This window comes from Macaca thibetana, chromosome 12 (assembly GCF_024542745.1).
Source record: "Macaca thibetana thibetana isolate TM-01 chromosome 12, ASM2454274v1, whole genome shotgun sequence".
NCBI classification, from domain to species: Eukaryota; Metazoa; Chordata; class Mammalia; order Primates; family Cercopithecidae; genus Macaca; species Macaca thibetana.
In genome coordinates, this window is record NC_065589.1 from 65,266,617 (window position 1) to 65,282,051 (window position 15,435).

At 39.9% G+C, this 15,435-nt stretch overlaps 2 protein-coding genes and 1 long non-coding RNA gene across 3 annotated transcripts in view; 2 read left to right on the plus strand and 1 right to left on the minus strand.

Annotated features, from left to right (window-relative positions):
• PDE11A (phosphodiesterase 11A) overlaps window positions 1-15,435 on the plus strand; it is a 467,408-nt gene that overhangs the window by 440,237 nt on the left and 11,736 nt on the right. The gene's annotated exons all lie outside the window — the stretch shown is intronic.
• The window catches only part of NFE2L2 (NFE2 like bZIP transcription factor 2), a 598,880-nt gene that overhangs the window by 177,678 nt on the left and 405,767 nt on the right, over window positions 1-15,435 (plus strand). The window lies entirely within an intron of this gene.
• The window catches only part of LOC126932092 (uncharacterized), a 34,874-nt gene that overhangs the window by 3,104 nt on the left and 16,335 nt on the right, over window positions 1-15,435 (minus strand). The window contains exon 4 of the long non-coding RNA XR_007718103.1: window positions 14,359-14,457. This is a non-coding gene — a long non-coding RNA (uncharacterized LOC126932092). The remainder of the gene's footprint in view (window positions 1-14,358; window positions 14,458-15,435) is intronic.

Consider the following 15,435-nt stretch of genomic DNA (forward strand, 5'->3'; position numbering starts at 1 on the left):
TTTGTTCCAATATATCCTACTATCTATGTATAAAATTTGAAATATATTACCTCAAAGTTTTCAAAACTATTCAAAGGAACAGAATTTTTAAAGGAAATCTACTTGAGTAGCAAGTTCTGCTTGCTTTCAAACAAGCGAAAAGCAGACTGAACCAGAGAGTTTGTTTTGAAGGGCAGCATGGTGAACCAAGATGCCTCCAAGAACAGGGGCAATGGAATGAAAAGTCAGCAAACAAGGTAGAAAAGACAGCCCTGATAGGGCCTGAGAAACTGAACAGAAAATCTGAAGGAAGATAAATGGATAATTTAACAGCCATTCAGTTTATAAGAAAGACAAAGAACAAGCTACATTGCATCAGAAAAGGACTAGAAATGATGATGGATGGGACCCTTCAAATGAGTGGTGAACACAACAGAATCACAGTTGCCTGCAGAATTCCCAGCTGAGGGCAAATTGGAGGAACTAAATAAGGATATGAGACTGATACGGATTGAAGAGTTTTTCAAAATCTATTTAATGGCCAGGCAGGAGACATTGATCGCTTTTCAGAGGAAATGTTGAGGGGCAATGAGGTAGTCAGCCTTTATTTGTGATGTGGATGGGGGAGTGGAAGGAGGGGGGTGCTTATTTATATACAATGTTATTGCAACATACATTAAGGTATTAAAATTATTTTTGAATTATGGTGGTAAAGCACTAAATTCTTTTGATCTTTGTGGAAATAAGCATTTCTCCTTTTTGCCCCTGTACTTGTAAGCCTTTTTTAACAATTAACCAATCAGATGCCTTAATACTTCTACACATGACCAAAGATTGCTATTTCCTCTATCTGTTCATGATAGACTTTTAAATTTTTTATTGCTAAATAGTTTAGACACCCTCAGTGAACACAATTCACGAAGTACAAAAGGCACAAATTATCAGAGAAAAGAGATCCTCCCTCACATTCCTTTTTGCAAGTCACCCAGTTCCTTTCACTGGGGCAACCATTGTTAACCAATTCTTGTGTATGCTTCTAAAGATAGTTTATACATGGATACAGTGTGTTTTTACACAGTTTTTAATACATAATGCTTATACATTGTTTTCTATGTAAATATAGTGCATATGCATGTATCTATACTATGCTCACACATGTATCTATGTGTAAGTGCATATTTATATACGAACATATATGAGCATAGTGTATATCCTGTTCCATATCTTGCTTCTTTACACTTAATTTATTTTTTAGATTTTTCGTTCTCCATGCAGAAGATGTCTCATTCTTTTTGATGGCTGCAAAGTATTAGATTTTAAAGATGAAAAATAAATTATTTAAACAATTAATTATTTAATTATTTATGGACATTGATGTTGTGTCTAATTGTTTGCTGTTGTAAACAATGTGCAATAAATATTCTTGTAAATACACAATTTTGATGCTTTATTTGTAGGAGAAATACCCAGAAATGAAGGATAACTGGGCATTTGGTGTATAAGCATTTGAGATTGTGATAGATATCGCCAAATTTCTCTCTGTGGAGTTTGAACCAATTTATATTCCTACCGGTAACGTCTGAGATGTCTATTTCTCTATGCCTTTATCAACACAATGTATTACCAAATTTCAATTTTGCCAATATGATAAGTATAAAATTTATCTCATTATAGTTTTAATTAGCATTTTTCATATTATAAATAAGTATGGTCATATTTTTAGTATAGATTTATTTACTTAGAAGCCATTTGTGTTTCTTCTGTAAATGCTTTATATTTTTGCCTATTTTTCTATTGAACTAGTGCTATTTTCTTACTGATCCATAGGAGCTCACTATCAAAGAAATAAACCCTTATTATTTGCAAAAGTGACAAATATTTTTCCAAGTTTGTTATTTATCTTACCTAGTTTTCTTCACATCAGTTTTTGACTGAACTCTTTCCTTATGATTTGAATGGTCACTATTATCATATACTGATTCCCTTAACTTTGGTTCTATTTTAGTCTTTCTATCTGTTCTATTGACTTATCTGCCTGGTTATACTATTTTAATTAATATCACTTTATAATATATTTTAATGTCTCATAATCCTAGTTTCACCTTCCTCATTATTCTTTTTCAGTATTTTCTAGGTATTCTTATTTTTTCATATAAGCTTTAGAATTTAGTTCAAAAGGAAATCTGGTTTGTCCTTTTACTGGCTGCTTATTTAATTTTACATAGTCAATGTTTGAGAGTTAAATTAATATGAAACTTTCCAACATTTAAAAGATAGAAAATGTTGCCCATTAGGAAGTTTAATTTATAAAATTATTATGTTCCCTCTTTAACTGCACTGTAAAAATGAAATAAAACTATTGAAAATATTGGTCCCTCTGTGCCTACACAAACAAACTTTTCCCATATCTTTGGCTTTTGGGGAGTTAGCAATGTAATTAAAGAAGAGTCACAATAACATACCTTCTACCCGGTCTTCCAGTGGACAGATTGGCCCCTTTCTAGGACAAAGAGAGGGCCAGCTAATGATACAGTATCTTCCTCAGACATATACCTAGTAGTAAATGTAACATATTCCCTTTCTGTATTTTTATTATCCCAAAATTGTCACTCTTTTTTGGAGACAGGGTCTCACTCTGTCACCCAGGCTAGAGTGCAGTGGTGCTATCATAGTTCACTGTGACTTTGAACTCCTGGGTTCAAGAAATCCTCCTGCCTCAGCCTCCTGAGTAGCTAGGACTGCAGGTGCACACCACTACACCGAGCTAATTTTTAAATTTTTCTGTAGAGACAGGGTTTCACTGTGTTGTCCAGGCTGGTGTCAAACTCCTGGTCTCAAGCGATCCTCCCACCTCAGCCTCCCAAGGATCAGGCATGAGCTACTGAGGCTGCCCCACTGTCTTTATTAGGCTGTACAATTAAGAAAAAGAAGTTTCCCTTGCCATAGGGAGAGAGACCACCAAAATAATAAAGGGTTTTTATCCCCCAAGGATCTTTACCTAAAGACAAAGCATTTCTCCTGGATGCTTTGGGTCCTCTGTAGATCTGGAACATTGGGATTCACGGGCTTGATGGTTCCTCTCTATCTCAGATCTGAGCACTGTCTGGTGCTAGGCAGGGAGCCACCTTTAAACTCTCACAAGAAATGCTCAGTAGTCATCATATTTGCATGGTGCTCACTAAGCAGTTCATTAGTGTGTATAATTAGAACTCTCTTTTGGGACTCTTTTGGCACTCTCAAATATAAGCTAAAAAATTAAAACCAATGCTAATAGAATATTCTGGAATCCATTCTTTGAGGTCCTATAGTGACTTACACAGAGCACCATTTGCACCAAGGACAGATATTTGCAATTCTCTATTTGTACACCCATTCTCACACAGACACCCTATCCATTATTTTAGGAAATCCTAGAACTTGAGGCACATGGGAAATATACAAAAAATGTACAGTGAATGAATGTTTGCAGCTCAACAAACCAAAAGTTTTAAATGATCCTTTTCACACATTGAACTTTGAAAAAATAATAGAGTTTTATATATTTCTATAAAATCTCAGGTGGCATGGTATTAGCAGAAAACATTCCAGTATATGGAAAAGTGGATTATTACCATGTGGCTGCTTTTTAGTTACATGTTCCAACCACCTCTTGTATGAAGCCCCATTCATCAAAGCCTGTGGCTTCTGGGTCAGCAGCCATTCCTTCCAAGTCAAAAGTTGCCGACACAATGAACATGATTGATTAGCTACCAGTCTGCTCTGAAAATCCAACCAACAGGATAACCAAGGACAGCATCCTGGAGGGGCTCATTATAACACAAGAAACTGTTCTTCTTGCTCCCATTTACATGAGCTGTCTTTAGGCTTGCCTGTCCTTTACAACTTAAAACTCTTGTTTTACTTTCCCAGGGCAGGGTAGAGTAGATAAGTCACAGATAAAAGATGCACAGACTACATCTAACGTCTGGGAAGTAGTGTGTCTTCTTTACTTAGCAAGACCTCCACTTTCCTGTGAATCTGTTCTGAACCAGCATCAGAGACGTAGAATAAAAGAAGTTGCACCATTGTCCTCAACACTGCAGTAAGGTGTGAGACACCCATTGTTACTAGCGTTCCAGTTGAGACCCTTGATGTAAAGACACCATGAGCCTTGTACTCAGCCAAGCCTGGACTGACATTTCAGCTCTGCTGTGTACTTAACCATGTAAACTTTGGCTCTTTAACTTAGTTTTTCCAATCCCAGGTCCCATATCTGTCAAAACAGAGCCAATACTAGCTATCTCACAGCACCATTCTGAGTTGTAATGAGCTCACATATGAAGAACTCCAAGTATGGCTTCTGGAACATAGGGCACGTGAATATTCAATAGTTAATTCATGTTAGCAAGATGTGCTTTACTTTCTATCACAGCAAGCAAACAGGCGGCCCACAGAATAGATTCAACTCACAGACATGTTTCATTTAGTTGAATATAGTTTTTAAAATTGTAAAATGTCCAGTTTGCCATAGTCCCCACCACCCCCAACTCTATCATGCAGCCTACTTCATTCATTAACTTTAGTGACCTGGCCCTGTAAACATTTTAGTTTCAGACTATTGCCCTACATTATGGAAATAACAAGGCAGTTAATCCAAAAAGACTAACATCCCTGCCTCATTAATTCAGAATGTTAATGTCATTTGTGAATATTATTTTCCACAAAAGAGTCTCTTGTGCATATAAATAAGCAAAACAAGTAACCTGAGAGGTCAGGAAGGAACTGGAAAGAGAAAAGAAAGATGGAGATAAAACTGCTATAAAGCATTGTTGCATTTTCACTTTTACATGCACGACTAATCTGCTTCGAATCTTGGGGGAAAAAATGGTCTCTTCCTAACTTATTACTAGTACATAATTAGTTTACAGGATATTAGACATTGATGCTACAAACATCATCTTTTGTATAACTTGGGTAGACTATGCCCTTAATATTCCAATTGCAAATCTGAATTATTGTTGTGTTGGATTCTAATGAGCTAATATGCCTTCATACTAAGCAATTATCTTTGTGACTTTATCATCTTTACTGCTTTTTGGGTAACTGCCTCATATTATTTAGATTTTAAAATCTCAAATATTGCCTACTAAACAGAAAAAATCCCTAAACCAATCACTGGGGCTCTCCATTGGTCTGGCCTGAACTAATCAGAGCACATGGAATGGGTTCTGTTACCAGCAGACGGGTAAAGGGACAATGTACAGCCTCTCTTGTCTACTAGAGTTCACTTACAGCTCACTGCCAAAAAAAAGCTACTCATAACACACACACACACACACACACACACACACACACAGAGAGAGAGAGAGAGAGACAGTCCTCCAATGCAGGGCATCAATTTGTCCAAGTATCAAGACGCCTAAAACACTGTGCCCTGCACAAGTAGTCAGAAAACAGAGACCTACAATATGAAATCAATTTTCTCATTTAGGAATTATATTCAGCTCCTAGTGAAAAATAAAAATAATCTAGAAAAGCCAATGCTGTAGTGCTATTATATGGCAGTTCCATAGCCATCAGAAACCTAGTTCTCAGCCAGGCATGGTGGCTCATGCCTGTAATCCCAGCACTTTGGGAGGCCAAAGTGGTGGATCACTTGAGGTCAGGAGTTCACAACCAGTCTGGCCAACATAGTGAAACCCCGTCTCACTAAAAGAAATTATATATATACACAACTAACCAGGCCTGGTGGCACACACCTGAAATCCCAGCTACTAGAGAGGCAGAGGCAAGAGAATCACTTGAACCCAGGTGGAGGTTGCAGTGAGCTGAGATTGCACCACAGCACTCCAGCCTGGGTGACAGAGTGAGACTCTAAAAACAAAAAAAGAAAGAAAAAGGTAAAGAAACCTAGTTCTCCTTTATCTTTCCTTAGCACATGGCTGCCATAGTCAAGTTTGCCTCATAGTCACAAAATGGCCACTCTGGCTCCAGCTATAATGTGCATATTTGTATTAGTCTATTTTCACACTGCTGATAGACATACCCAAGACTGGTCGATTTACAAAAGAAAAAATACAGTTCCATGTGGCTGAGGAGGCCTCACAATCATGGTGGAAGGCAAGGTGAAGCATCACATTTTACATGGATGGCAGCAGGCAAAGAGAAAGAGCTTGTGCAGGGAAACTCACGTTTTTAAAACCGTCAGACTTTTTGAGACTTATTCAATATTATGAGAACAGCATGGGAAAGACCTGCCCACATAATTCAGTTACCTCCCACTGGGTTCCTCCTATGACATGTGGGAATTGTGGGAGTTACAATTTGAGATGAGATTTGGGTGGGGACACAGCCAGGCCGTATCATTCCACCACTGGCCCCACCCAAATCTCATATCCCCACATTTCAAAACCAATCATGTTTTCCCAATAGTCTCCCAAAGTCTTAGCTCATTTCAGCATTAACTCAAAAGTTCAGAGTCCAAAGTCTCATCTGAGACAAGGCAAATCCCTTCTGCCTATGAACCAGTAAAATCAAAAGCAAGGTAGTCACTTCCTAGATAAAATGGGGGTGTAGGCATTGGATAAATACACACATTCCAAATGGGAGAAATTGGCCAAAACAAAGGGGCTAAAGGCCCCATGCAAGTCTGAAATCCAGTGGGGCAGTCAAATCTTCAAGCTCCAAAATGATCTCCTTTGACTCCATGTCTTACATCCAGGTTATGCTGATGCAAGAGGTAGGTTCCCATGGTCTTGGGAAGCTCTGCCCCTGTGGCTTTGTAGGGTACAGCCTCCCTCCCAGCTATTTTCATGGGCTGGCGTCGAGAATCTGTGGCTTTTCCAGGTGCATAATGCAAGCTGTCAGTAGATCTACCATTCTGGGGTCTGGAGGATGGTGGCCATCTTCTCACAGCTCCACTAGGCAATGCCCAGGTGGTGACTCTGTGTGGGGGCTCCCCCACCCCCAGCATTTGCTTCCACACTGCCCTAGCAGAGTTTCTCCATGAGGGCCCCGCCCCTGCAGCAGACTTCTTCCTGGGCATCCAGGCATTTCCATACATCCTCTAAAACATAGGCAGAGATTCCCAAACCTCAATTCTTGACTTCTGTGGACTTGCAAGCTCAACACCATGTGAAAGCTGCCAAGGCTTGGGACTTGCACCCTCTGAAGCCACTGCCCAAGCTGTACCTTGGCCCCTTTTAGCCATGGCTAGAGTGACTGGGATACAGGGTACCAAGTCCCTAGACTGCACACAGCAGGGGGACCCTGGGCTTGGCCCATGAAGCCATTTTTTCTTCCTAGGCCTCTGGGCCTGTCATGGGAGGGGCTGCTGTGAAGACCACTGACATGGCCTGGAGACATTTTCCCCGTTGTCTTGGGGATTAACTTTCAGTTCCTCATTACTTATGCAAATTTCTGAAGCTGGCTTGAGTTTCTCCTCAGAAAATGGTATTTTCTTTTCTATTGCATTGTCAGCCTGCAAATTTTCCAAAGTTTTATGCTGTGTTTCATATACCCTTTAACAGCACCCAAGTCACCTCTTGAATGCTTTGCTGCTTAGCAATTTCTTCCACCAGATACCCTTAATCATCTCTCTCAAGTTCAAAGTTCCACAAATCTCTAGGGCAGGGACAAAATGCTGCCAGTCTCTTTGCTAAAACATAACAAGAGTCACCTTTGCTCCACTTCCCAACAAGTTCCTCATCTCCATCTGAGACCACCTCAGCCTGGATTTCATTGTCCATATAATTACCAGCATTTTGGTCAAAGCCACTCAACAAGCCTTTAGGGAGTTCCAAACTTTCCCACATTTTCCTGTCTTCTTCTGAGCCCTCCAAATTGTTCCAAACTCTGCCTGTTACCCAGTTCCAAAGTTGCTTCCACATATTTGGGTGTCTTTTCAGCAATGCTCCACTCTACTGGTACCAATTTATTGTATTAGTCCATTTTCACACTGCTGATAAAGACATACTGAAGACTGGGTGGTTTACAAAAGAAAGAGAAGTTTAAGGGACTTACAGTTCCATGTGGCTGGGGAGGCCTCACAGTCATGGTGGAAGGCAAGGAGGAGGAAGTCATGTCTTACATGGGTCGCAGCAGGCAAAGAGAGAGAGCTTGTACAGGGAAACTCCCATTTTTAAAACTATCAGATCTCATGAGACTTATTCACTATCATGAGAATAGCATGGGAAAGACCTGCCCCCATAATTTAATTACCTCCCACTGGGTTTCTCCCATGACATGTCATGTCTAAAACCTAGGCAGAGGTTACAACTGTGGGAGTTACAATCCAAGATGAGATTTGGTTGGGGAGACAGCCAAACCATATCAATATTCCAACGGCAAGAAAGAGATAGGGACAAAGGCAAGAGAATGCACCTCCCAGCTGAATAAGCCCCATTTAGAGTTTTCTCCGAGCCTTTATGAATTCTGCTTACATCTCCCTGGCTACTCCTAAGCTCAAGGTAGATTAAAATGTGTATTGGGTAGGCAACTGCTAACTCTGGTAGGGATACCACAGTTCTGGCAGAATAAATGATCATGTCCTTAAACAGGGCAGGAATTATAAAGTTAGAGCCCTTTAAATGCCATTGTTTTCTAGTCTGAGAAGAACTCAACTGTTATGAACCCACTGAATCAGCTATTTAAGTCCTTGCCTCTGCCTGAGTCTATTTTTATTATTTCACCCTCGGTCTTGTTGCCAAACTTCAGCCTTGTATGTTGGTAACCTTGAACCCTGTTCACTCTTTTCCAGGGTGACTCTGCCTCTTACTTGCCCTCTGACCAATCTTGACCTCCACAGACCTAAGTCATATGAACACATCTGAGACCACAGCAGCACTTGAGTCTGTTAAGGAAAACATTTATTAGCTAATGAGATATTCCTGAACATAAACAGGCAATTCCTATCTAGAAATGCACTTTTCATTCATAATTCTAACCAGCAGGCTGACCCAGTCAAACTCACATGCCAGCATTACACATATGGTAGGTGGTTACCAACCTGGGCTCTGGAGTCAGAGACCTGAGACCAAACCCTGGCTCTGTGGCCCCAGGCAAATTATGTAGCCTTTCTGAGCCTGATTTTCTCCTCTCTAAAATGGGTTGATAATGCACATACCTGGTAGTTTTGAGAATTTAATGAGATAAACTACATGAAGCATAAATATACCACAGTGTCTTACACAGTTACGTGTGTAAGCTACCTACATAAATAATTATTATTAATTCTCCAACCTCTGCAAATAACACAAAAAAATATGTTTTAAGGCTGGTATCTTTAATGTGAATGCTTAAAAACATCCAAGGAAGTCTGTGTTCACCATTATAGCTTGATTATTTGTTTTTCAAAGCAAGTTTTAAAAACTGCTGGAAGCCTTCTATGGTAGTTAATACATTATCTTAAGCAATTTAATGCAAATTAATTTTTACACAAGTTTGAGTTTCAAAAGCCATTGAACTGGGGAGGGAAGGAGTGAGGTTTAGGAAGAGTCTGTTTGCTGCCTTCCATCTGGACTCCACAGCCAGCTCCATCTGCTCTCACATATAGTAACTAACACTTTAGCTGTCTCCTGCCAAACGCACCATGTGGAGTCTAGCTTTTTTTTTTTTGACTCAGGAAAATGTGAAAATGCATATAAAGATGTGTATTTCAGGATTTCTAGAAAACTTGGTGGGATTATTTTGGCATTTCAACGTTCTGTTTTTGTACCACAACCCAAGTTTTCCATCAGACTTTCTGGTTTTGTTTCTATTTTGTTTTGTTTCTGGATTTCATTCTCTCTTACTACCACAATACTCTTTTTCTGATAGGGTCTTATAGGCCACATTGAAGGATTTGGACTTGCGTTGATGAGCATATTCATATCAAATAGGAGCCACTGAAAGTCTTAGAGAAGTGAATGGCAAGCTCAGGTTTGTGTTTCTGATCGACTGCTCCATGGTGGCTTCAATATGGAGTGTCGATTGGACAGGGGCAAGAGGAAGGCTGGGAGACTGGTTAGGAGGCTGTAGTAGGTTTAAAACAGTCAGGGGGATGATGGTAGCCTAAACCAGGGTTGTGGAAATGGCAACAGAATCATGTTCAAAGATACTTTGGAAGTGGGGTTGACAGGACTTTGTGACAGATTGGATGTAATTAGAAGAGGAAGATGTCATGGATGACCCATGGATATCTGGGTAGGACAGCTGGATAGATGATAATGTCCAGTTCCCTGACAGAGTAAACCTAAGAGGAAGGCTTGAGGGAAGGTGAGGAGTTCAGTTCTAAACAGTCCATCCACTGAGTTTCTGGCCTCTACAACCCATACAAAAGTAGAAGGCTGGAAAGTCAAAGTGATTTCCAGCCAACTGCAGCACTGAGATGTGGCATGTAAAATCTGGGAGTATCTCAGATTAAATCATGAATAATCATAACCTTTGGACCTAAGAGGGATTAGCCGTTCAACAATTCACTAATTCATAACTTAGGATCTGCTCCCACAATTGGCTACCTGTCTCTGAAGTCATACACCTTGAACAGGAACCTGTTTCTTGAAGATGCTCTTTGCACCTGTAACTGTTGGACAGGCACATGAATTCATGAGAATTTCAGGGCCTGCCACCACTTGCATGTTCTCTTGTCCCTCCTGCTGAAGAATCTGAGCAGAGATGATAACAGTTGGTCATATCGTCAATGATTTTCCATTTCAAAATACCAACTTCCAATGATTTTTTTGACATTTTCATCCAGAAAGGGAATAATCATGGTAGTAAAGTGATCATGACCTCGTAACAGGAATATGCTGCCTCAAACAGATACATAAGTTCCAAGTCTAACTTTATATTTTTAAAAATAGATATTTAAAAAAATACTCTTAAGTTCTTTCTCCTCTACAGTATATTGTGTCGCTTAGTTTCTGACTATTTCTCTTGGGTAAGGTGGAGGTGAGAGAAGGCAAAAAATAATAAGTGATATCACTAGCAATTCTCGAAATAGACTTCAACAACAGGAGGCCAAAACCATCTTCTCTGTCCTTTTTTTTCTTAATAAATGTCTTTTTTTCTTAATAAATGAATAGCCAGACAATTTCCTCAAAGTTTTAAAAAATATATTAATGACACAGTTGGACATTTTCAGGTTCAAACACTAATCTGGTTTTAATTTGATGGGGTTCCTCTATGCCCCTTTCCAACAACAGAGTATAGGAGTACTCACTTTTTCTAAGAGCATGGCATCTCTCTGCTACTCTCTTGTCCCACATCTGCCCTGTCTATCCAGCAGCTGGGTTCCAAGAAGTAACTGTGGTCAACTAATAAGCACAAACTGTGCCAGATAATAACAGATGTGGACCACAATGGCAGAGAAACATCAAGGCCAGAATCTGGCTCTTAGCAGGTTGGCAAACTGATAAAAAGAAAGGCCCAGGAATAATGGTAGTAAGAGAAAATATATCCATTTCCCAAGTGGTTCATTCTAGGTGTGTTTTTACAGCAGGATTTTGTAGCAGGTCAGAACATCCTATTCCCACTCTCAGCCACTGGCAGCTGTCCTAGCCTTAACCCTTCTTCCTGCCACTGTTCAATGGGGAGGAATGGAGGAGAGGCTGCTGCTTCTAGGGTCACTGTGCCAGATGTTGAAGATACAAAGATAAAAGACCTTGTTACCACTCTTTCTCTCTCTCTGAGCTTGTGGGATACTAAGCAAGACAGAGTTTTTAAAACCAGTGATAAGGGACCTCTGCTACTAGCCATGATTGAGTAATAGGGGCCAAAAAAAAAAAAAAAACCTGAAAAATATATGAAACAACACTTTTCAGACAATGGGCAACAGACAACATAATACACTGGTTCCTGAGTGAGGAAAACGAATGAAGTGAGTCCTACAACTGTTCCAGCTTATTGCCAGAAGAGAATTTCTAGGCCATGGCACAGGCAGGGGGAATCCAGGCAGAGCCCAGTGATCTTGCTGAATTAAGGAGGCAGAGCTAGGAGTCTAGGGATGCCAAAGAAGTTACGGTTCCCAGGGAAGAGGAAGAGAGAAGAGAGGACTGCACAGAAAAAGCTCCAGAGATCTGCAGAGGGCCACTCTGAGTCTTCAGGTTAGTGATGTTCATCATATCCATGTGAGGAAACTACTGAGGCTGAAGCAAAAAGGAGCGAGTAGTGATCCACAGAGGTCACACAGACTGGGGAAAATAGTCCATGCTCCTGCCAGCCACAGTACCCAAGAAAAGCCTTGAAATACATGAGGCATTGGATACAATTCTCAGAAGGGTATTGCATCAGTAATGGGAGCAAATTAGCCCTCCACAAAAAAAGGCCGCTTTGGAACCAGCTTGCGCAGCTGAAGAGCAAGCCCCAAAGGGATTGAATTGTTTCCAAATAACCTAACAATATTCCAGAACAAAACTGAAAAAGGCTTAAAGCAATGGGAAAAAAATCCATCACTTAACAATATAAACTGTACAATGTCTGATGTTCATCAAGAATTACCAAACATGCAAAGAAGCAAAAACATCTGACGCATAATAATTAGAAAAAGCAATCGATACAGATTCAGAGATTACATAAATCATAGACTTGGTAGAAAAAGACATTAAGATAGTTATTATACTTAGATATTTCAGAGGGTAGAGGAAAGATTAAGCATGATTAAGAGGTCATGAAAGATATTTAAAAGACCCAAATCAAACTTCTAGAAATGAAAACTCTAATTTTTGAGGTAAAAAAATATAGTAGATGAGATCCATAGCAGGTCAAGCCCTGCAAAACAAAAACTCAGTGACAGCAACAGAAACTATCCAAAATAATATAGAAAAGATGGAAGAGAAATGAGCAGAGCATCATTTGAGCTGTGCGACAACACTAATGGCTAAATATGTATGATTAGAGTCCCAGAGGGAAAAGATAGACATAAAACATAGCTGAAGACAGGGTGGTGGAAATAAATAAATGAACCCTGCAGTTTTAGTTCTTCACTTACCAAGTGAATGACCACGAGTGAGTTCTTCATCCAGGCCTTGGTTTTTCTCAATTATATATATAAAAGAGGATAATAATAGTATCCATTTTGTAAGCTTCCTGAGAAAATTATATGACAGTGTTAAAGAACCAAGATTCTCAATGAAGCCAAGCAGAAGACACATGAAGGACACTACAGCAACGTACATGACGATCAAATTGCTGAAAACCAGCACTTTTAAAACTTGGCTTAAAAGGAGGCAGAAGGGGGAAAAAAGACAAGTACAAAGAGACAAAAATACAATCAGAAGACAGGATCTTTGAAGAATTGCAAACAAATACAAAGACATTTGCAGTGTGATGGATAGAATTGGAGAGATGGAGAGTGTACTACAGGCATGCCCAAGGAAGGAGAGTTCTGGTTCTATACCAGAAGACCAGAGAAGACTTCACAGAGAAGACAGAATGGTGAAGGATTAGTTCTCTAGGGAAGGAATTTTCCACCCAATGCATTAGAGTCAGAAACACTTAGGTAAACATCCTGGCTCCATCTCTCACTATATGACCATGGACAAGGCATTTAACCTAAGTGAACCTCAATTTCCTTATCTATAAAAAAGTACCTACTTCGTGGGACTGCTGCGGAGATTTTATGAGATAATAGCCTTTAGGCCCTGGCCCTAGCCCAGCAGAGTGAACGTTCAATATATAGAAACTCCTCTTCTTTCTCCTTCCTAAATGTCTTCAGAAAAACGAGGTGAGGAAGAGTATGTATTTGGCTCAAGAAAAAGTCTTTCCTTCTCTGCTGCCAGAGATGCTGTTGGGGTTCAGACTGTAGCTAGTTACTTTTATTCCTCCGTCTATTTGAGGGGAAGCTGAGTTCATTGAAGACCTGATAGAGACGAGACAATGCAGCAGAGCAGTGGTTCTTTTTTTTTTTTTTTTTTTTTTTTTCTGGAGACGGAGTCTCGCTCTGTCGCCCAGGCTGGAGTGCAGTGGCCGGATCTCAGCTCACTGCAAGCTCCGCCTCCCGGGTCTACGCCATTCTCCTGCCTCAGCCTCCCGAGTAGCTGGGACTACAGGCACCCGCCACCTCGCCCGGCTAGTTTTTTGTATTTTTTAGTAGAGACGGGGTTTCACTGTGTTAGCCAGGATGGTCTCGATCTCCTGACCTCGTGATCCGCCCGTCTCGGCCTCCCAAAGTGCTGGGATTACAGGCTTGAGCCACCGCGCCCGGCATGAGCAGTGGTTCTTAACTGGGAAGATGCTGCTCCCCAGAGGACATTTGGCAATATCTGGAGACATTTTTGGTGGTCACAACTTTGGGGAGGGATGCTACTAGCTTCTAGAGCATTCTATAATGCAAAAGACAGCCCCCACCATAAATAATTATCTAACCGAAAACATCAATAGTGCTGAGGTAGAGAAACCCTGCAGTTTGAGTTCTTTACTTACCAAGTGACTGACCACGAGTGAGTTCATCATCCAGGCCTTGGTTTTTCTCAATTATACATATAAAAAGAGGATAATAATAGTATCCATTTCATAAAGTTCCTGAGAAAATTATATGACAGTGTTAAGCACTTATTACAGTCTGACACCAAACATTCAGTAAAAGTTTGCTAATGACAGTAAGAGTCAATGAAACACAGTGAAAACACCTGTAACTGGTCAAAGATTATTGATTTGCTGTAAGAGATTTTGGTAGATTCAAGTACCATTTGGGGAGTTTCTTTCAGAGAGGGAGTAAAACCAAACCTTCTAGACAATATGATTGTGATACTTGAGTGATACCAAGTGTACTGTGTAGAAATTAGCATCTGGAGTATACAGAGAGGAGAGGGATCAAATTCTAGATTTGTGTATCCTTCTTAGCTCTATCCACCCTCACACTATCTCTCCAAGGCCTTAATCTAAACAATAGCTATGGTTTCTGTTCCCTCTCTCTTATTAGTATGGCTAATATAAAAATCCTGCTATATATCTTAGATAAAATTATATTCCTTGATTCAGTAACATCTACCAAAATGCAAATACACATTCCCTTTGACCCAGCAATACCTATTCTAGAATTTGACTCTGATAAACTTCATACCTATATAGAGGCTATGTACAAGGATATCCATTACAGCAATATTTGTAATGGCCAAATGCAAACAATGTTTGGGTTCCATCAAAAAGGAACTGGTTAAACAAATTTTGACAGCAGTGGAATCCTAGTTAGCCACAAAAAATGAGAAAATCTAATTTTGTAGTGACATGAGATTTTTCCCAAGATATATTAAGAATAAAAGGCAAAATGCCGATCAATCTGTATGGTGTACTACCATTTGTAAAAAGGGGCAAATATATTATGTGCTTACATATTCAGAAAAATTTTCTTGGTTATCTACTCAAGACACTGAAAACATCTGTTGCCTCTAGGGGAGGAAACTGAGTGGCCGGGAAATAGTAGAAGGGAAATTTTATATTGCACCTTTGTACCCTTTTGTATCCACGTGAATGTGTTCCTTATTCAAAACATAAATAAAA